The 11,162-nt window shown below is 44.9% G+C and overlaps 1 long non-coding RNA gene across 1 annotated transcript; it reads left to right on the top strand.

Annotated features, from left to right (window-relative positions):
• The first annotated feature begins 3,907 nt into the window (after nt 1–3,907).
• LOC140530247 (uncharacterized) lies at nt 3,908–10,901 on the top strand. The gene is made up of 2 exons (XR_011975870.1): nt 3,908–4,381; nt 9,549–10,901. It is a non-coding gene; the product is annotated as an uncharacterized lncRNA (long non-coding RNA).
• Nucleotides 10,902–11,162: the final 261 nt, after the last annotated feature.

Raw genomic sequence — 11,162 nt, 5'->3', positions numbered from 1 at the left:
CTCTCTGGGATTTAGTATTTATGTTTCTAACAGAGACTGATTTTTTTTTAATTTGACATTTATTCAGCACCTACTATTTGGAAGACACTGTGCTAGGCACTGTAAGTGATACAAAGATGGGAAGGAATTAAATAATAACTTACTGTGTGCCAAACACTGTGCTTAAATGGATATGTCAATACTGTTTATGCTCCACATAAGTGAATTATGAAACAACACAATCTCAGAAGAATTAGAGTTGCAAATGTCTCTGAAGGGACTAGAAAAATGCATTGTGAACTCAAGCAGACTACAACATATTACCGATGTCTTGTATTTTAAAACTTGTCTAACTGGCATTTTTGAGGATTTTCTTATTCTTATCTCCTTTTCTGGTCCTATAAGTTGCCTAAATGGCATTTTTGAGGACTTGTAGGATCAGAAAAAGAGGTAAGAATAAGTAATGACAGATGGGAAGGAAGAAAACAATCAGTTGGTAAGGACCTAATATGTGCAAGGAACCATACTAAGCACTTTACATATCTTATCTTATTTGAACCTCAGAACAACCTGGGAGGTAGATGCTTTATTATCCCCATTTTATAGTTGAGGAAACTGAAGCAGACAGAGGTTAAATGACTTGCCCATGGTCACACAGCTAGTAAGTGTCTGAGGCTGAATTTGAAGTCAGGTCTTTATGACTCCAGGTCGAAAGTTCTACCTATTGCACCACTTAACTGGGTAAAATAGATATTGAAAGAATCCACTGATTGCCTCCTAAAAGAGATCCCTAAAGGAAAACTTCTAGGAACACTGTAGTCAAGTTCCAGAGTTCCCAGGTCAAGGAAAAAATATTGCAAGCAGCTAGAAAGAAACAATTTGAGGATTGTGGAAACAAACTCAGGATAACACAAGATCTAGCAACTTCTACATTAAGTGATAGAAGGGCTTGGAATATTATATTCCAGAAGCTAAAGTAGCTAAGATTAAAACCAAGAATCACCTACCCAGCAAATCACCTACCCACCCACCTACCCTGAAATATGATACTTCAGGGGAAAAAAGGGTCATTCAATGAAATAGAGGACTTTCAAGCATTCTTGATGAAAAGAGCAGAGCTGAATAGAAAATCTGACTTTCAAACACAAGAATCAAAATATATATGAAAAGGTAAACAGGAAAGAGAAATCAGAAGGGCCTTACTAAAGTCGATCTGTTTACATTCCTGCATGGAAAGATGATATTTGTAGCTCTTGAGATTTTTCTTAGAATTAGGGCAGTTGGAGGGATTATATATATATATACAGAGAGAAGAGAGAGAGAGAGAGAGAGAGAGAGAGAGAGAGAGAGAGAGAGAGAGAGAGAGAGAGAGAGAGAGAGAGAGAGAGAGAGAGGAGAGAGAGGGAGAGACAGAGACAGAGACAGAGAGAGAGGGCACAGGATGAGTTGAATATGAGGGGATGATATCTAAATATAAAATCAAGGGGTGAGCGAGGAATGTATTGGGAGGCAAAAGGGAGAAATAGAACAGGGTAAATTATTTCTCACATAAAAGAGGCAAGAAAAAACTTTTTCAATGGAGCGGAAGAGGGGGAAAGTGAGAGGGGAAGAGTGAACCTTATTTTCATCATATTTGGCTTAAGGAGGGAATAACATGCATACTCAATTTGGTATGAAATCTATCCTGCACTACAGAAAAGTAGGGGGAAGGGGATAAGCAGGGGTGGGGTTGGGGGATCATAGAAGGGAGAGCAAATGGGAGGTGGGATAATTAGAAGTAAACAGTTTTGAGCAGAGACTGATTTTGACAAAATGCTGCCTCTGACCTTTTATCTGGAGCTGAGTAAAGATATGATTTCATTTCATTTGCTTATAGTCAGCCTTTGTCCAGGTAATTAACTTCTTACACATAGTAGATTCTCCTCCCTTCCTCTCTTCCTCTCTCCCTCCTTCCAAGGTGGACTAGATGGATAAACCAGATTCCACTTTTCTTTCTAACAATGAATTTCCCCCTTAAGTTAGGATTGCCTTTGGTTATTCTCCTGCTGTGGCCAAGTCCAAAGTCTCAGATCTGGCCAGCTTCCTTAGCTGCAGCTGCTCATGTGTGATCAACTATGTGGTTAACGTCTTCAATGCTCCAAATGAATTATGGGAAAGTTACCTCCAGAGACACAGAGAGGTACTACTCAAATGGGGTTCAGACACCCTACTGGATGCAGGATTGGACTCTAAACTCTCCACGAACAACTCTACTTACCCTTTGAAACTGGAAAATGCCAGACTTGCTGCTCAGCCGGCTTTGGGAGAGTAACAATAGCTAGCATTTATATAGTGCTGTAAGTTTCACGAAACGATTTATAAATATTATCTCATTTTACCTTCCCAACAGCCTTGGGAGGCAGGTGTTATTGTTATCCCTGATTTTTACAGATATGGAAACAGAATTATGCAGATGTTAAGTGACTTGCTGAAAGGTCATACAGTTAAGAAATATGAGGCCACACTGGGACTCAAGTCTTCTTGACTCCTAAATATGTCAGTGCTATTAAAAAAAATAACGGGGAAAAGTTTTCTCTAGTTTCAATGCTCCTAACCTCTTCAAAACCTTGAAGTTTTGTTCTGTGTACATCCAGCCTACAATTTCCTCCACATTTTACAATTTTTCTTTCTTTGTGCTTCCTCACTTCTTTTTTTCTTTTTATGTATTTTTTACTTTCTTCTCCCTCTTTGGTAATTTTTCTTCTTTCTTTTTCCTTTCTTTTCCTTCCTTCCTTCCTTCCTTCCTTCCTTCCTTCCTTCCTTCCTTCCTTCCTTCCTTCCTTCCTTCCTTCCTTCCTTCCTCCCTCCCTCCCTCCCTCCATCCCTCCTTCTTCTATTATTATATAAAGAAAGGGTGTTTTGAGTTCTTAAAATGAGCATATTAAGATATCTATTAATGGCTGTGTTGATTAGTTGCCTTGCTAGAAGACACCCCCTCCCCCCATTGGTCCAGCCTCATCTGAGGTCACGAAACCTGCCTGCGATGACTGCAATGACACAGCTGCTGCTCCAGCAGCTGCTGGGGCTGATACTGGCACCGTCTCCCTCTCTCTCCAGGCCGGGGCTGGAACAAGGAGCTTGGCCCCTGACTCCCGACCCCCATATGTTTGAACCCCAGATGTGCCAGCCTGCTTCTCCATACCAGTGGCATGTTTGTTGGGGAGGGTTATTCTATTTTATTTTTAAGGTTACGGCTAACCGTGGCCAAGAGCAGAGACAAGATAGAGGGATGGACACACCAGGGCACACAAAAACAACCCCTTCCCCACACCGGAGTCAAAGGCTGTCCCCAGGGTGGGGACGGGAGAAGCGGCGAGCCTTCCTAGGACCATTTTGCTCTCCGGGGAACCTCGTAACCATTTCTCGAGTGATTTTGGTTTTTGTCATGGACACAAATGAAATGCTTGTAAATGGTGGGTCCTCCCTGGCTCCACTACTGTGTTCTGCATACTCCGAGTCCACTCCTGCCCAGCCCACAAGTTGGGGGATGGGGGTGCGGGAGGAAAAACGCAGGTACCCAAAGCGGCCAATCAATAGGCATCCCGCATGCCGCTCCCGCAGCCCCACCTCCCACCCTAGCTATACCGTCCTTGCCCCTTGCCACGGCGGTCAGCGCAAGAGCAAGAGGGGCTCGGGCCTTGGCTCTTGTCCTTCTCCGCCCGAGCCGCAGCCGCGGGCGCGTCAGAACCCTCACCCCACCCACCCCTGCTGCAGTGCACGCTTGCCCGCAGCCAAGGATGCGCCCAAAGACGGGCCTGCAGTGGCCCGGGCTTCGGCCTCAGTCAGCCTGGTAGTGCTGTCACTTTAAATCGTCCACACACTCACACACATACACACACACACGGAGACACACGCGGGCAGACACCCGCGCGCGCGCCCCTCCCCATAGCTGCATGGGCATTCCACACGTGTGTGCGGGCTCACCGGGCCCTGCCATGCCTGCGGCCGTGCTTACTGTGTATGAGGGGGGGAACCGAGGGCCCTGTACCCACGCCCATCCCTACCCTCTGCTCCAGCTCCCCGACCGACCGCCAGCCTTTACTGTGGGACCCGCGCAGGCGACGCAGCCTGAGGAGACATGAAGTCTGAACAAAGCTAGACTGCGCGACAGTCACGTCTCAGGGAAACTGAGTGGCGCGAGGGCAGCCTCTGGGAATCCGGTCACTTACGAGCCACACAAAGCCCGTCTTCCTGGGCTTGGCTTATTTTTTTTTTTTAAGACGGGGAGAAAGGCGCACTTTCGGTTCAGCTAGGCTAACCCTCTACTTCTCCAAGGCGCACGCATGTGGACAGGAGCCTGCGGCGGCTGCGATTGCTAGGGAAAGGACGTGCGGTGCGGACATTCCCGGGGAAACGTCGGAAAGTAAGGAAGGCGTAAGACCGCTTCTGCTATATTCTATGTTGTATGCCAAGCATGGAGTGAGTGCCTGGGTTCTTGGTCAAAATGTCTCTGCTCGGTGAGCGGGGGTGTAGCTCAGGGCCCCAAACCCCAAACCCTAGTCTGGGAGTCAGGACTGCTGGGTTTGGATCCCAGCTCTGCCCCGACACAGCTGTGTGACCTTGGGTCAGTCACTTCCTCTCCCTTTGGCGTGCGGTTTCCTCCTCCTTCCAATGAGGGGGTTGGACTCTCGGATCGTATCCAGCTCGAACACTGTCTGATTCTGGGCTGGTTGTGAGGAAGCGAGGTTGGAGTTCTCTTTCGCTGTAAACACTCATTTATACCCTTAGACAATTGATGACTTCAGCGTTCGGGTGGCTGGAGCACTCCGGAAAGTACCTGCTGGAAGGGTTGTTATTGGCCCGTCCCGGATTTATTCCGCTAGGAACGCTATTTGAGGGGGAGGATCACACAATCTGATTATCACATGATGGGAGAAGGGGGTGGGAACCTGACTTCCTTAAAGGTAACGTCCAGAATCTGGAAGGAGATTCTGTAGCGCTCTAGGTTTATAATATCCTTGTTTATTTGACAAGTTGCAGGCTTAGGACTAGGAAAGAATCAAGTCTGATCATTGAGAAGAGGAAATAAGAAGAAATGATTTGGAGAGAGGAAAAAAATCCTCAAGAGGGAAATTTTAATGAATAAATGAACAAATTAATGAAAAACATTTATTTAGCATTTTCTACATGCCAAGCTTTGGGGGATACAAACAGAAAATTGAGAATTCTAGGTTCTTACAGGGGTTGTTCTCCCACACTCTCATGGAGGAAGAATGGACTTCTTTACTTGCTCTGTATAGAGACTCTCCAAGGGCAGGGCCCAGATTGGGACCACAGCAGTATATGCACTAAAAGGTCCCATACTTCACCCTAGATACAGGAATTGCAGACCTGATCAGCTTGAGAGGTTCGTTTCTTTTTCTATGGGATGGTTTTCCTGATGGTACTCTAAAACCCACAGACGCTATTCAGCTGGGTGATTGATACCAGACCCCACTGTTTTCTAACTCAATCTGATCCCCTTCATCAGCTACTAAAAAGGGAAGGAGGAGACTTCAGTAAAACCAGGGCTAATGTTTTAGCTAGTCCAATCTTGCTCCACAAGTATGCATGACCTTTTCAGGGGACAGAGGAAGTGAAAAATCTTTGAAGAAACTATGCTAAAGTACTGGGTCTCTTAAATGAAGCTAGCTTATAACGATGTCTCTCTCCTATTTACTCTTTTCCTTGCTGTCCACCCCCTCTCCAATCTATCACCTCCTTCTTTAAAGAGCTCAAGGCATGATGAATACAGTTTGCTTCTAAGCCTCTTCTTTGCACTGTCTCCTATCTCAAGTGAGGAATGGTTTAATGAAAAATCAATGGGATTCTGGGTCTGGTTTTGTGGAATATTCGGAGTCCTCCCTCTGCTTCTCCCTCCCTCCTGTCCTGTAACCCTTCTGGGCCTCAATTTCTACATCTACAAAATAAAGACTTTGGCCTGGATGATGTCTAAGGTCCCTTCTTAAGTTAATGAAAAGAGGAGTCTGGGTGACTGGGATGGGATCTAGTGAAGGAGATATAATGCCTAAAGAGACAACTCCAGGGTTCTATTTGGGAATTATGGGAGAGGGAACAATGTAGTTTTTACAGAAGTGTGGGGATTAGCCTATTCCAATATTGAGTTAGGCAGGGACCTTCTTAATGCTGGATATGGAAACCCTGGAAGAGTTAAGTCATTGCCCCCTCCTCTTTTTAAATCCACACAACTTATCAAAACTGCATTTTCTTCCCTCATTTGGATGCCAGAGAAATTAGGAATGCCAGCCAGGTGCATCTCAGGCTGGGTTTCTCCCTTGCCAGGTCCAGGCAGAAGAAAAGGGAAGTTTGATAATTTTATTTTTGCAAGCCAAAGATTGAGGGGGTTCTGGGTAGCACTAGATGCTGGTAGAAGTGCCCAGCACTGACCAAAGCATCCTACCTGGATGCTGAAGGCAATTTTCTTGGATCCAAACACTACCAAAATATAACATCACCCCTTGGTCAATCTAATTAATACAAGTATTAAATAAATCCCAGATTCTCAGTTCTATGCCTTTTATAGCTATCCTTTACCTGCTTCCTCTCCTAATGACTTTGGTCGAGTGGGCTATAATGAAATAGGAGGCATCCCAAAAAGGACCTTAGCAAAAAGTCAGGATTGTAATTCTCTGAGCCCTTCCCCCACCTTAATGTAAAAGCAATTGACCTTCATCTTTCCCAGGTGATGATTTCCCAAAATTGAAATTCTGAAGAAGTTATTAGACTAGAACAGAGACTATGGCATGGGCAACAAGGAAGCCCTTTTTTCTCCTCTCTGCCAAAATTTCCTTTCTGTCCTCTCCCACACAATATACCCTCCCTCCTTTTAAAAAATAATTCATCCTAGTATACTTTTGGGGGGAATATCCAGAGACCTCCTGTAGAGAGGGGTCTGGAGAGTATTTCATTTGCCCCTCTTAGTACAATGATTTCTCTCAGAAAGACCTAGCTCAGTGCCCCAAGTGATCAGACTCCAAGGGAGCTTTCTTGTAAGGAAAATACAGTAATAGAAAGTTCAGCAGCCAGGTGGATTATTGTTTCCACTGCTAACCCCAACCCCTCCCCGAAGTTAACTCCAGTGTGAACAGTTGGGGTGAATTAGGTCCCCTTGAGAAAAGTATTTTGAAAGGGAAGAGTTGGGGGGCTGGGGTCATGAGAACTGGGGGCTTTAGGCCTGAAAGTGAAGACTGGGAGGATGTATTCCCTTGGTAGGAAGGGAGAGCTGAGGAGAGAGCCCAGAACCAAGTGGGGGAACATGCAAAGAGAGTATTCACGCTCTTCCCTCCTGTGCTCTTCTTCAGAAAAATCCTCTCATGAGAGCTAAAAGGAGACACCGTTTCTTACTTTCATCTTGAAAGAAGCAAAACTTAATTCTCCTGAATGATTTTTCAGCAAAAGATGGTGAGATAGACAACAGTGTTGTACTTTAAAAGAAAGACTCTCTCTAACTCTCTCAACTTAGTAATGGCATCCAGTGAAGTGAGAAATTTTTCTCCCCTTCCCCCATTCCTTCCTCCTGTCTCCCCCCATCCCACCCCATGTAGAAAAACCCTGGAAACTTGGCCAAGAATGAGCCTAGATCTAAACATTAATTTGTGATTAAACCAACTCAGAAACCTTCTTGCCAAACTCACTTCCATGGTGTCTTGTAAAAAGCCTAGAGTAAGTTTGGGTTGATTTTTTAGAGCATTTCAGTGTATGCCTGATTGTTATGACTTCTATTAATATTTTTAAAATCTGGTCATTTGAAAAACACTTTCTTCTGTTGAAGTGAATCCCATCCAATCCTCTTGTCCCAAGCCCTTGCACAGAGAGCAGATTCTTTCAAGAAAAGAGCCCCCTTTCACCACACACTTCTAAAGTTCATGAGATAGCAATACATCTCCAATTTTTAAGGAAACTTTTCACAGAAGTAGAGTCTCTAAGACTGACTTTCCAAAAGTGCATGGAAAAGCAATCCTCTTTCAAGGTAAGACCCAGCTGAAGAAGGCGATCAACGATTTTTTTAAAAAGGGTCCCTTTTCAATTAATAACGAAACCACAGTTTTTAACTTCTGAACCGCAAAGTCTTTCGATTGTGGGGCTGTGAAGCTGGGGATCGGGGTGACTGACTCACCGGAGGCCGGCAGAAACTATGAAAACAACAGACCTCCGGAGTTGCTGGGAGAAAGGCAAACTTTTCACCACTTTTCGGCAGCCAGACCAGACTTCCCTAGGACCAGTCGCGCACACACGTGTTTTTAACTGTCTGGAGCAGAGGGGGTGGGGAACCTGGGAGTGCCCCTAGCAACCTCACACTTTGACACCGAATGACCATTCTGAAAAAAATCTCTACTCTCTAGTTGGTAGGATCGCCTCAGGTCTTGGGAAGGTGTGTGCAGATACACGTTGGTGGGTGGGTGCCCATTCTGGCCAGACACACGGTCTCTGAGAGCAAAAAATTCGTCCAGATTCTATCCACATCCTCCCCCGGATGTCTGGATTTGGACACACCACCGACCTGAAGCCTTAGCACTCTCTCTGTTTACCTTTTGTGTGTTACATGTTAGAGGCACAGTCCGGGGCGAGTTTTCGGGTTTTCAGCCTCACCGATGCACCGGATTCAAGGGGCTCTGAAAAGATCCCGCAGCCCCAGAAAGCGGGACAAAAAGATGGTGGCCACGACAGGAAGGATAAGTTTTCAAGGAGAAGTTTGCAGATATCACCAGAGAAATCTATTTACCGCTCCTCTTGTACCAACGATTACTAGGCTAAGATAGATATGTCGGCCGCCGCGCTGGGGCTTCTTGCAGACTTTGAAGCTAGTTTAAAATGTTTGCTCGAGGAAAGCAGGGTATCATCATCGCAGCCCTCTTTCTCCTCTTGATGTCACCTCTCCAACCTAGTAATCCCGTCCCCCCGGCGTTCCTGTCCCTTGTGGGAACACCCCACAATTGTGACGGTCTGTTATTATTCCTCTCCAGAGCTACATGCAAGTTTATTTACAGTTTCTCATGCGCCGGGACGCACGTCAGTTTCTAAATGTTGCGGCTTATAACCGCTGGGAGGGTTAGTTAAGGGGGAGCCCAGGAGCAATTGACTGGTTTTCATCCTCAAGAAGTATGTTAAGGGGTTCGGAAATCTCAGTTTATTTTCCTGCCGAATCTCGAATCTCCTGTCCTCTTTTCCCCGGCATACTCTGATAGTTTCTTGGCACCGAGCAGCTTCATAGATGTAGGAAGCACTGAGGTACACGCTCTGTTATCTTTGCTTAATTTCAGGGGGATTACCTCAATATGCCAATTCCAATTTGTTTTATGAAAGATAGGAAAAAAGAGGAAGGAGAAAGAAATGGAGGAAGAAAGAAAAAGTAGGAAACAAAGAGAAAGAAAAGTAGAGAGGAAGGAGAAAGAAAAGAAAGAAGGAAAGAGAGACAAATGAGAGAAGAGGAAGAAAGAGAATAAAAAGAAAAAAAAGGCAAGATACACCAAATGTACGACATGATCAATGCACCCCAGTACCAACTGCCTTTTCTTTCTGTCTCCATTCAGCTCCGGAAAGCAGGTTCTCGGTTCCTTAGTCCACAGACATCCAGAGCTTCGGAACACCCCAGCTCAACCATTCTGCCTGTTTGAACACAGCCGACCCTACTAACACAGCTCCCGGAGCAAACAAAGTCCTCGGGAGGGTAGAAGAGGTCATCCCTTGTCCGTCGGGTGCCTTTAAAGCAAGTCAGAACTTTTTCGAGAGACTGTATTTGTGAATGAGCCTTTTTTATCCCTTCTTTGGGACACTTTCAAGCAATCTGAAGAAACAGACAGTTAGGGACTTACCCGACTGATCCTTTCCTGTACATTAAGGGATTATATTTGGGCCTTGTGGGAGAAAAAAGTAACAGTCGGTTAATTTCTCTCCCTTCTCCAGATCTCTTCTTTTTCTCTTTCTCCCTACTTCAAAATGGGGGTAATAGCCTCATCTTAATTTGACTAGACTGTTTCCAAAAGATGACAGTGGACGTAGAAAGCTGAGGTTGAAATAAATCGAGCTGGGACATCCTGCTCCCAGCTCTTCCTTCCTCAGCAGCTGGTCCCACCGGTTTGCTCACTGGAAACCTTAAAAAGCCTCTTGAAATGAACTAAAAGCTTTCATTCCAAGTGTTTTGTTTTTGTTTTTCAAAGAAAACTCACTGAACTTTGCAACAAGTTTTGTCTCTAAATGATGAACTTGGGGACATTTTATTGCCTTTGGGGACCAGGGAAAACTTTAACTTCCCAGGGTTTTATTTTTTAAAGTGAAACATCCGCTGTAGTTTTCTGTAACCGCTTTTAGTCAGTCTCATGGATGACAATTTCGACCTTTTCAAAGATGCAAATGAAAATGTTCTGGACCAGGTTTCCGAACTGTGTAAGGCACAGGATGTAAGAGATCATCTCTAAAAGAAGAATTCTGAGGTTAGTTCTTTCCCTAAAGGACTTGCAGCTTTTTGATTTACTCATTTCTTTTACCTCGCTACCGAAGGTCAGAAGACTATTTTTTTTTTTTATTAATGATAACAGAATGAAAACCTTTGATTGCTGGGGTCCTTTCCACTCCTGATGAGCTGCTCCTTCTATCCTGAGAGAAGCAAAACGATAGTCTTCCTAGAGGTCATCCACCAGGGGCTATACTGTTGGAAACTCGATTCAAGTTTTCCTTAATTCCCCGAGACCCACACCAAGGCACACACCTGGTACCACAGGAAAATCTCAGCTGCCGAAATTCCTGTTAAAGGAGCTGCCTTAGGAACTCCAAAATACCCTTGCTCTGTTACTCCCTACCCGGCTTCCTCCTCCCGCAACAAACACTCTGTTCCCTTCCTCACTAGCTTCTCCAAATCTGGGGCAATAAAGTGTAAAATAAACCAATTCCTTCTTTCTCGACTTCTGTTCTCCCAAGTCTTCCTCTGTCTGTCTGACTGGGTGAAAGCTCACAATTTGCTCTATCTCTGACCCTATAAGAAGAATGGATACTGTATAAAATAACATATGAAAAGCACTTTACGCAAAGTTATCTAGACCCATGATTTTATAATTAGGGTGCTCTAATTAAGGCATACCACCTCTCTACTACTGTATATAAGTGCCTGTTCTGCAGTTCACAGTGGCCCAAAGAACTGAATGGTTAAT

Source organism: Notamacropus eugenii, chromosome 2 (genome assembly GCF_028372415.1).
Source record: "Notamacropus eugenii isolate mMacEug1 chromosome 2, mMacEug1.pri_v2, whole genome shotgun sequence".
Taxonomy (NCBI): Eukaryota; Metazoa; Chordata; class Mammalia; order Diprotodontia; family Macropodidae; genus Notamacropus; species Notamacropus eugenii.
Note: the sequence above shows the minus strand (reverse complement) of the source record. Positions and strands in the feature narration are given on the sequence as shown.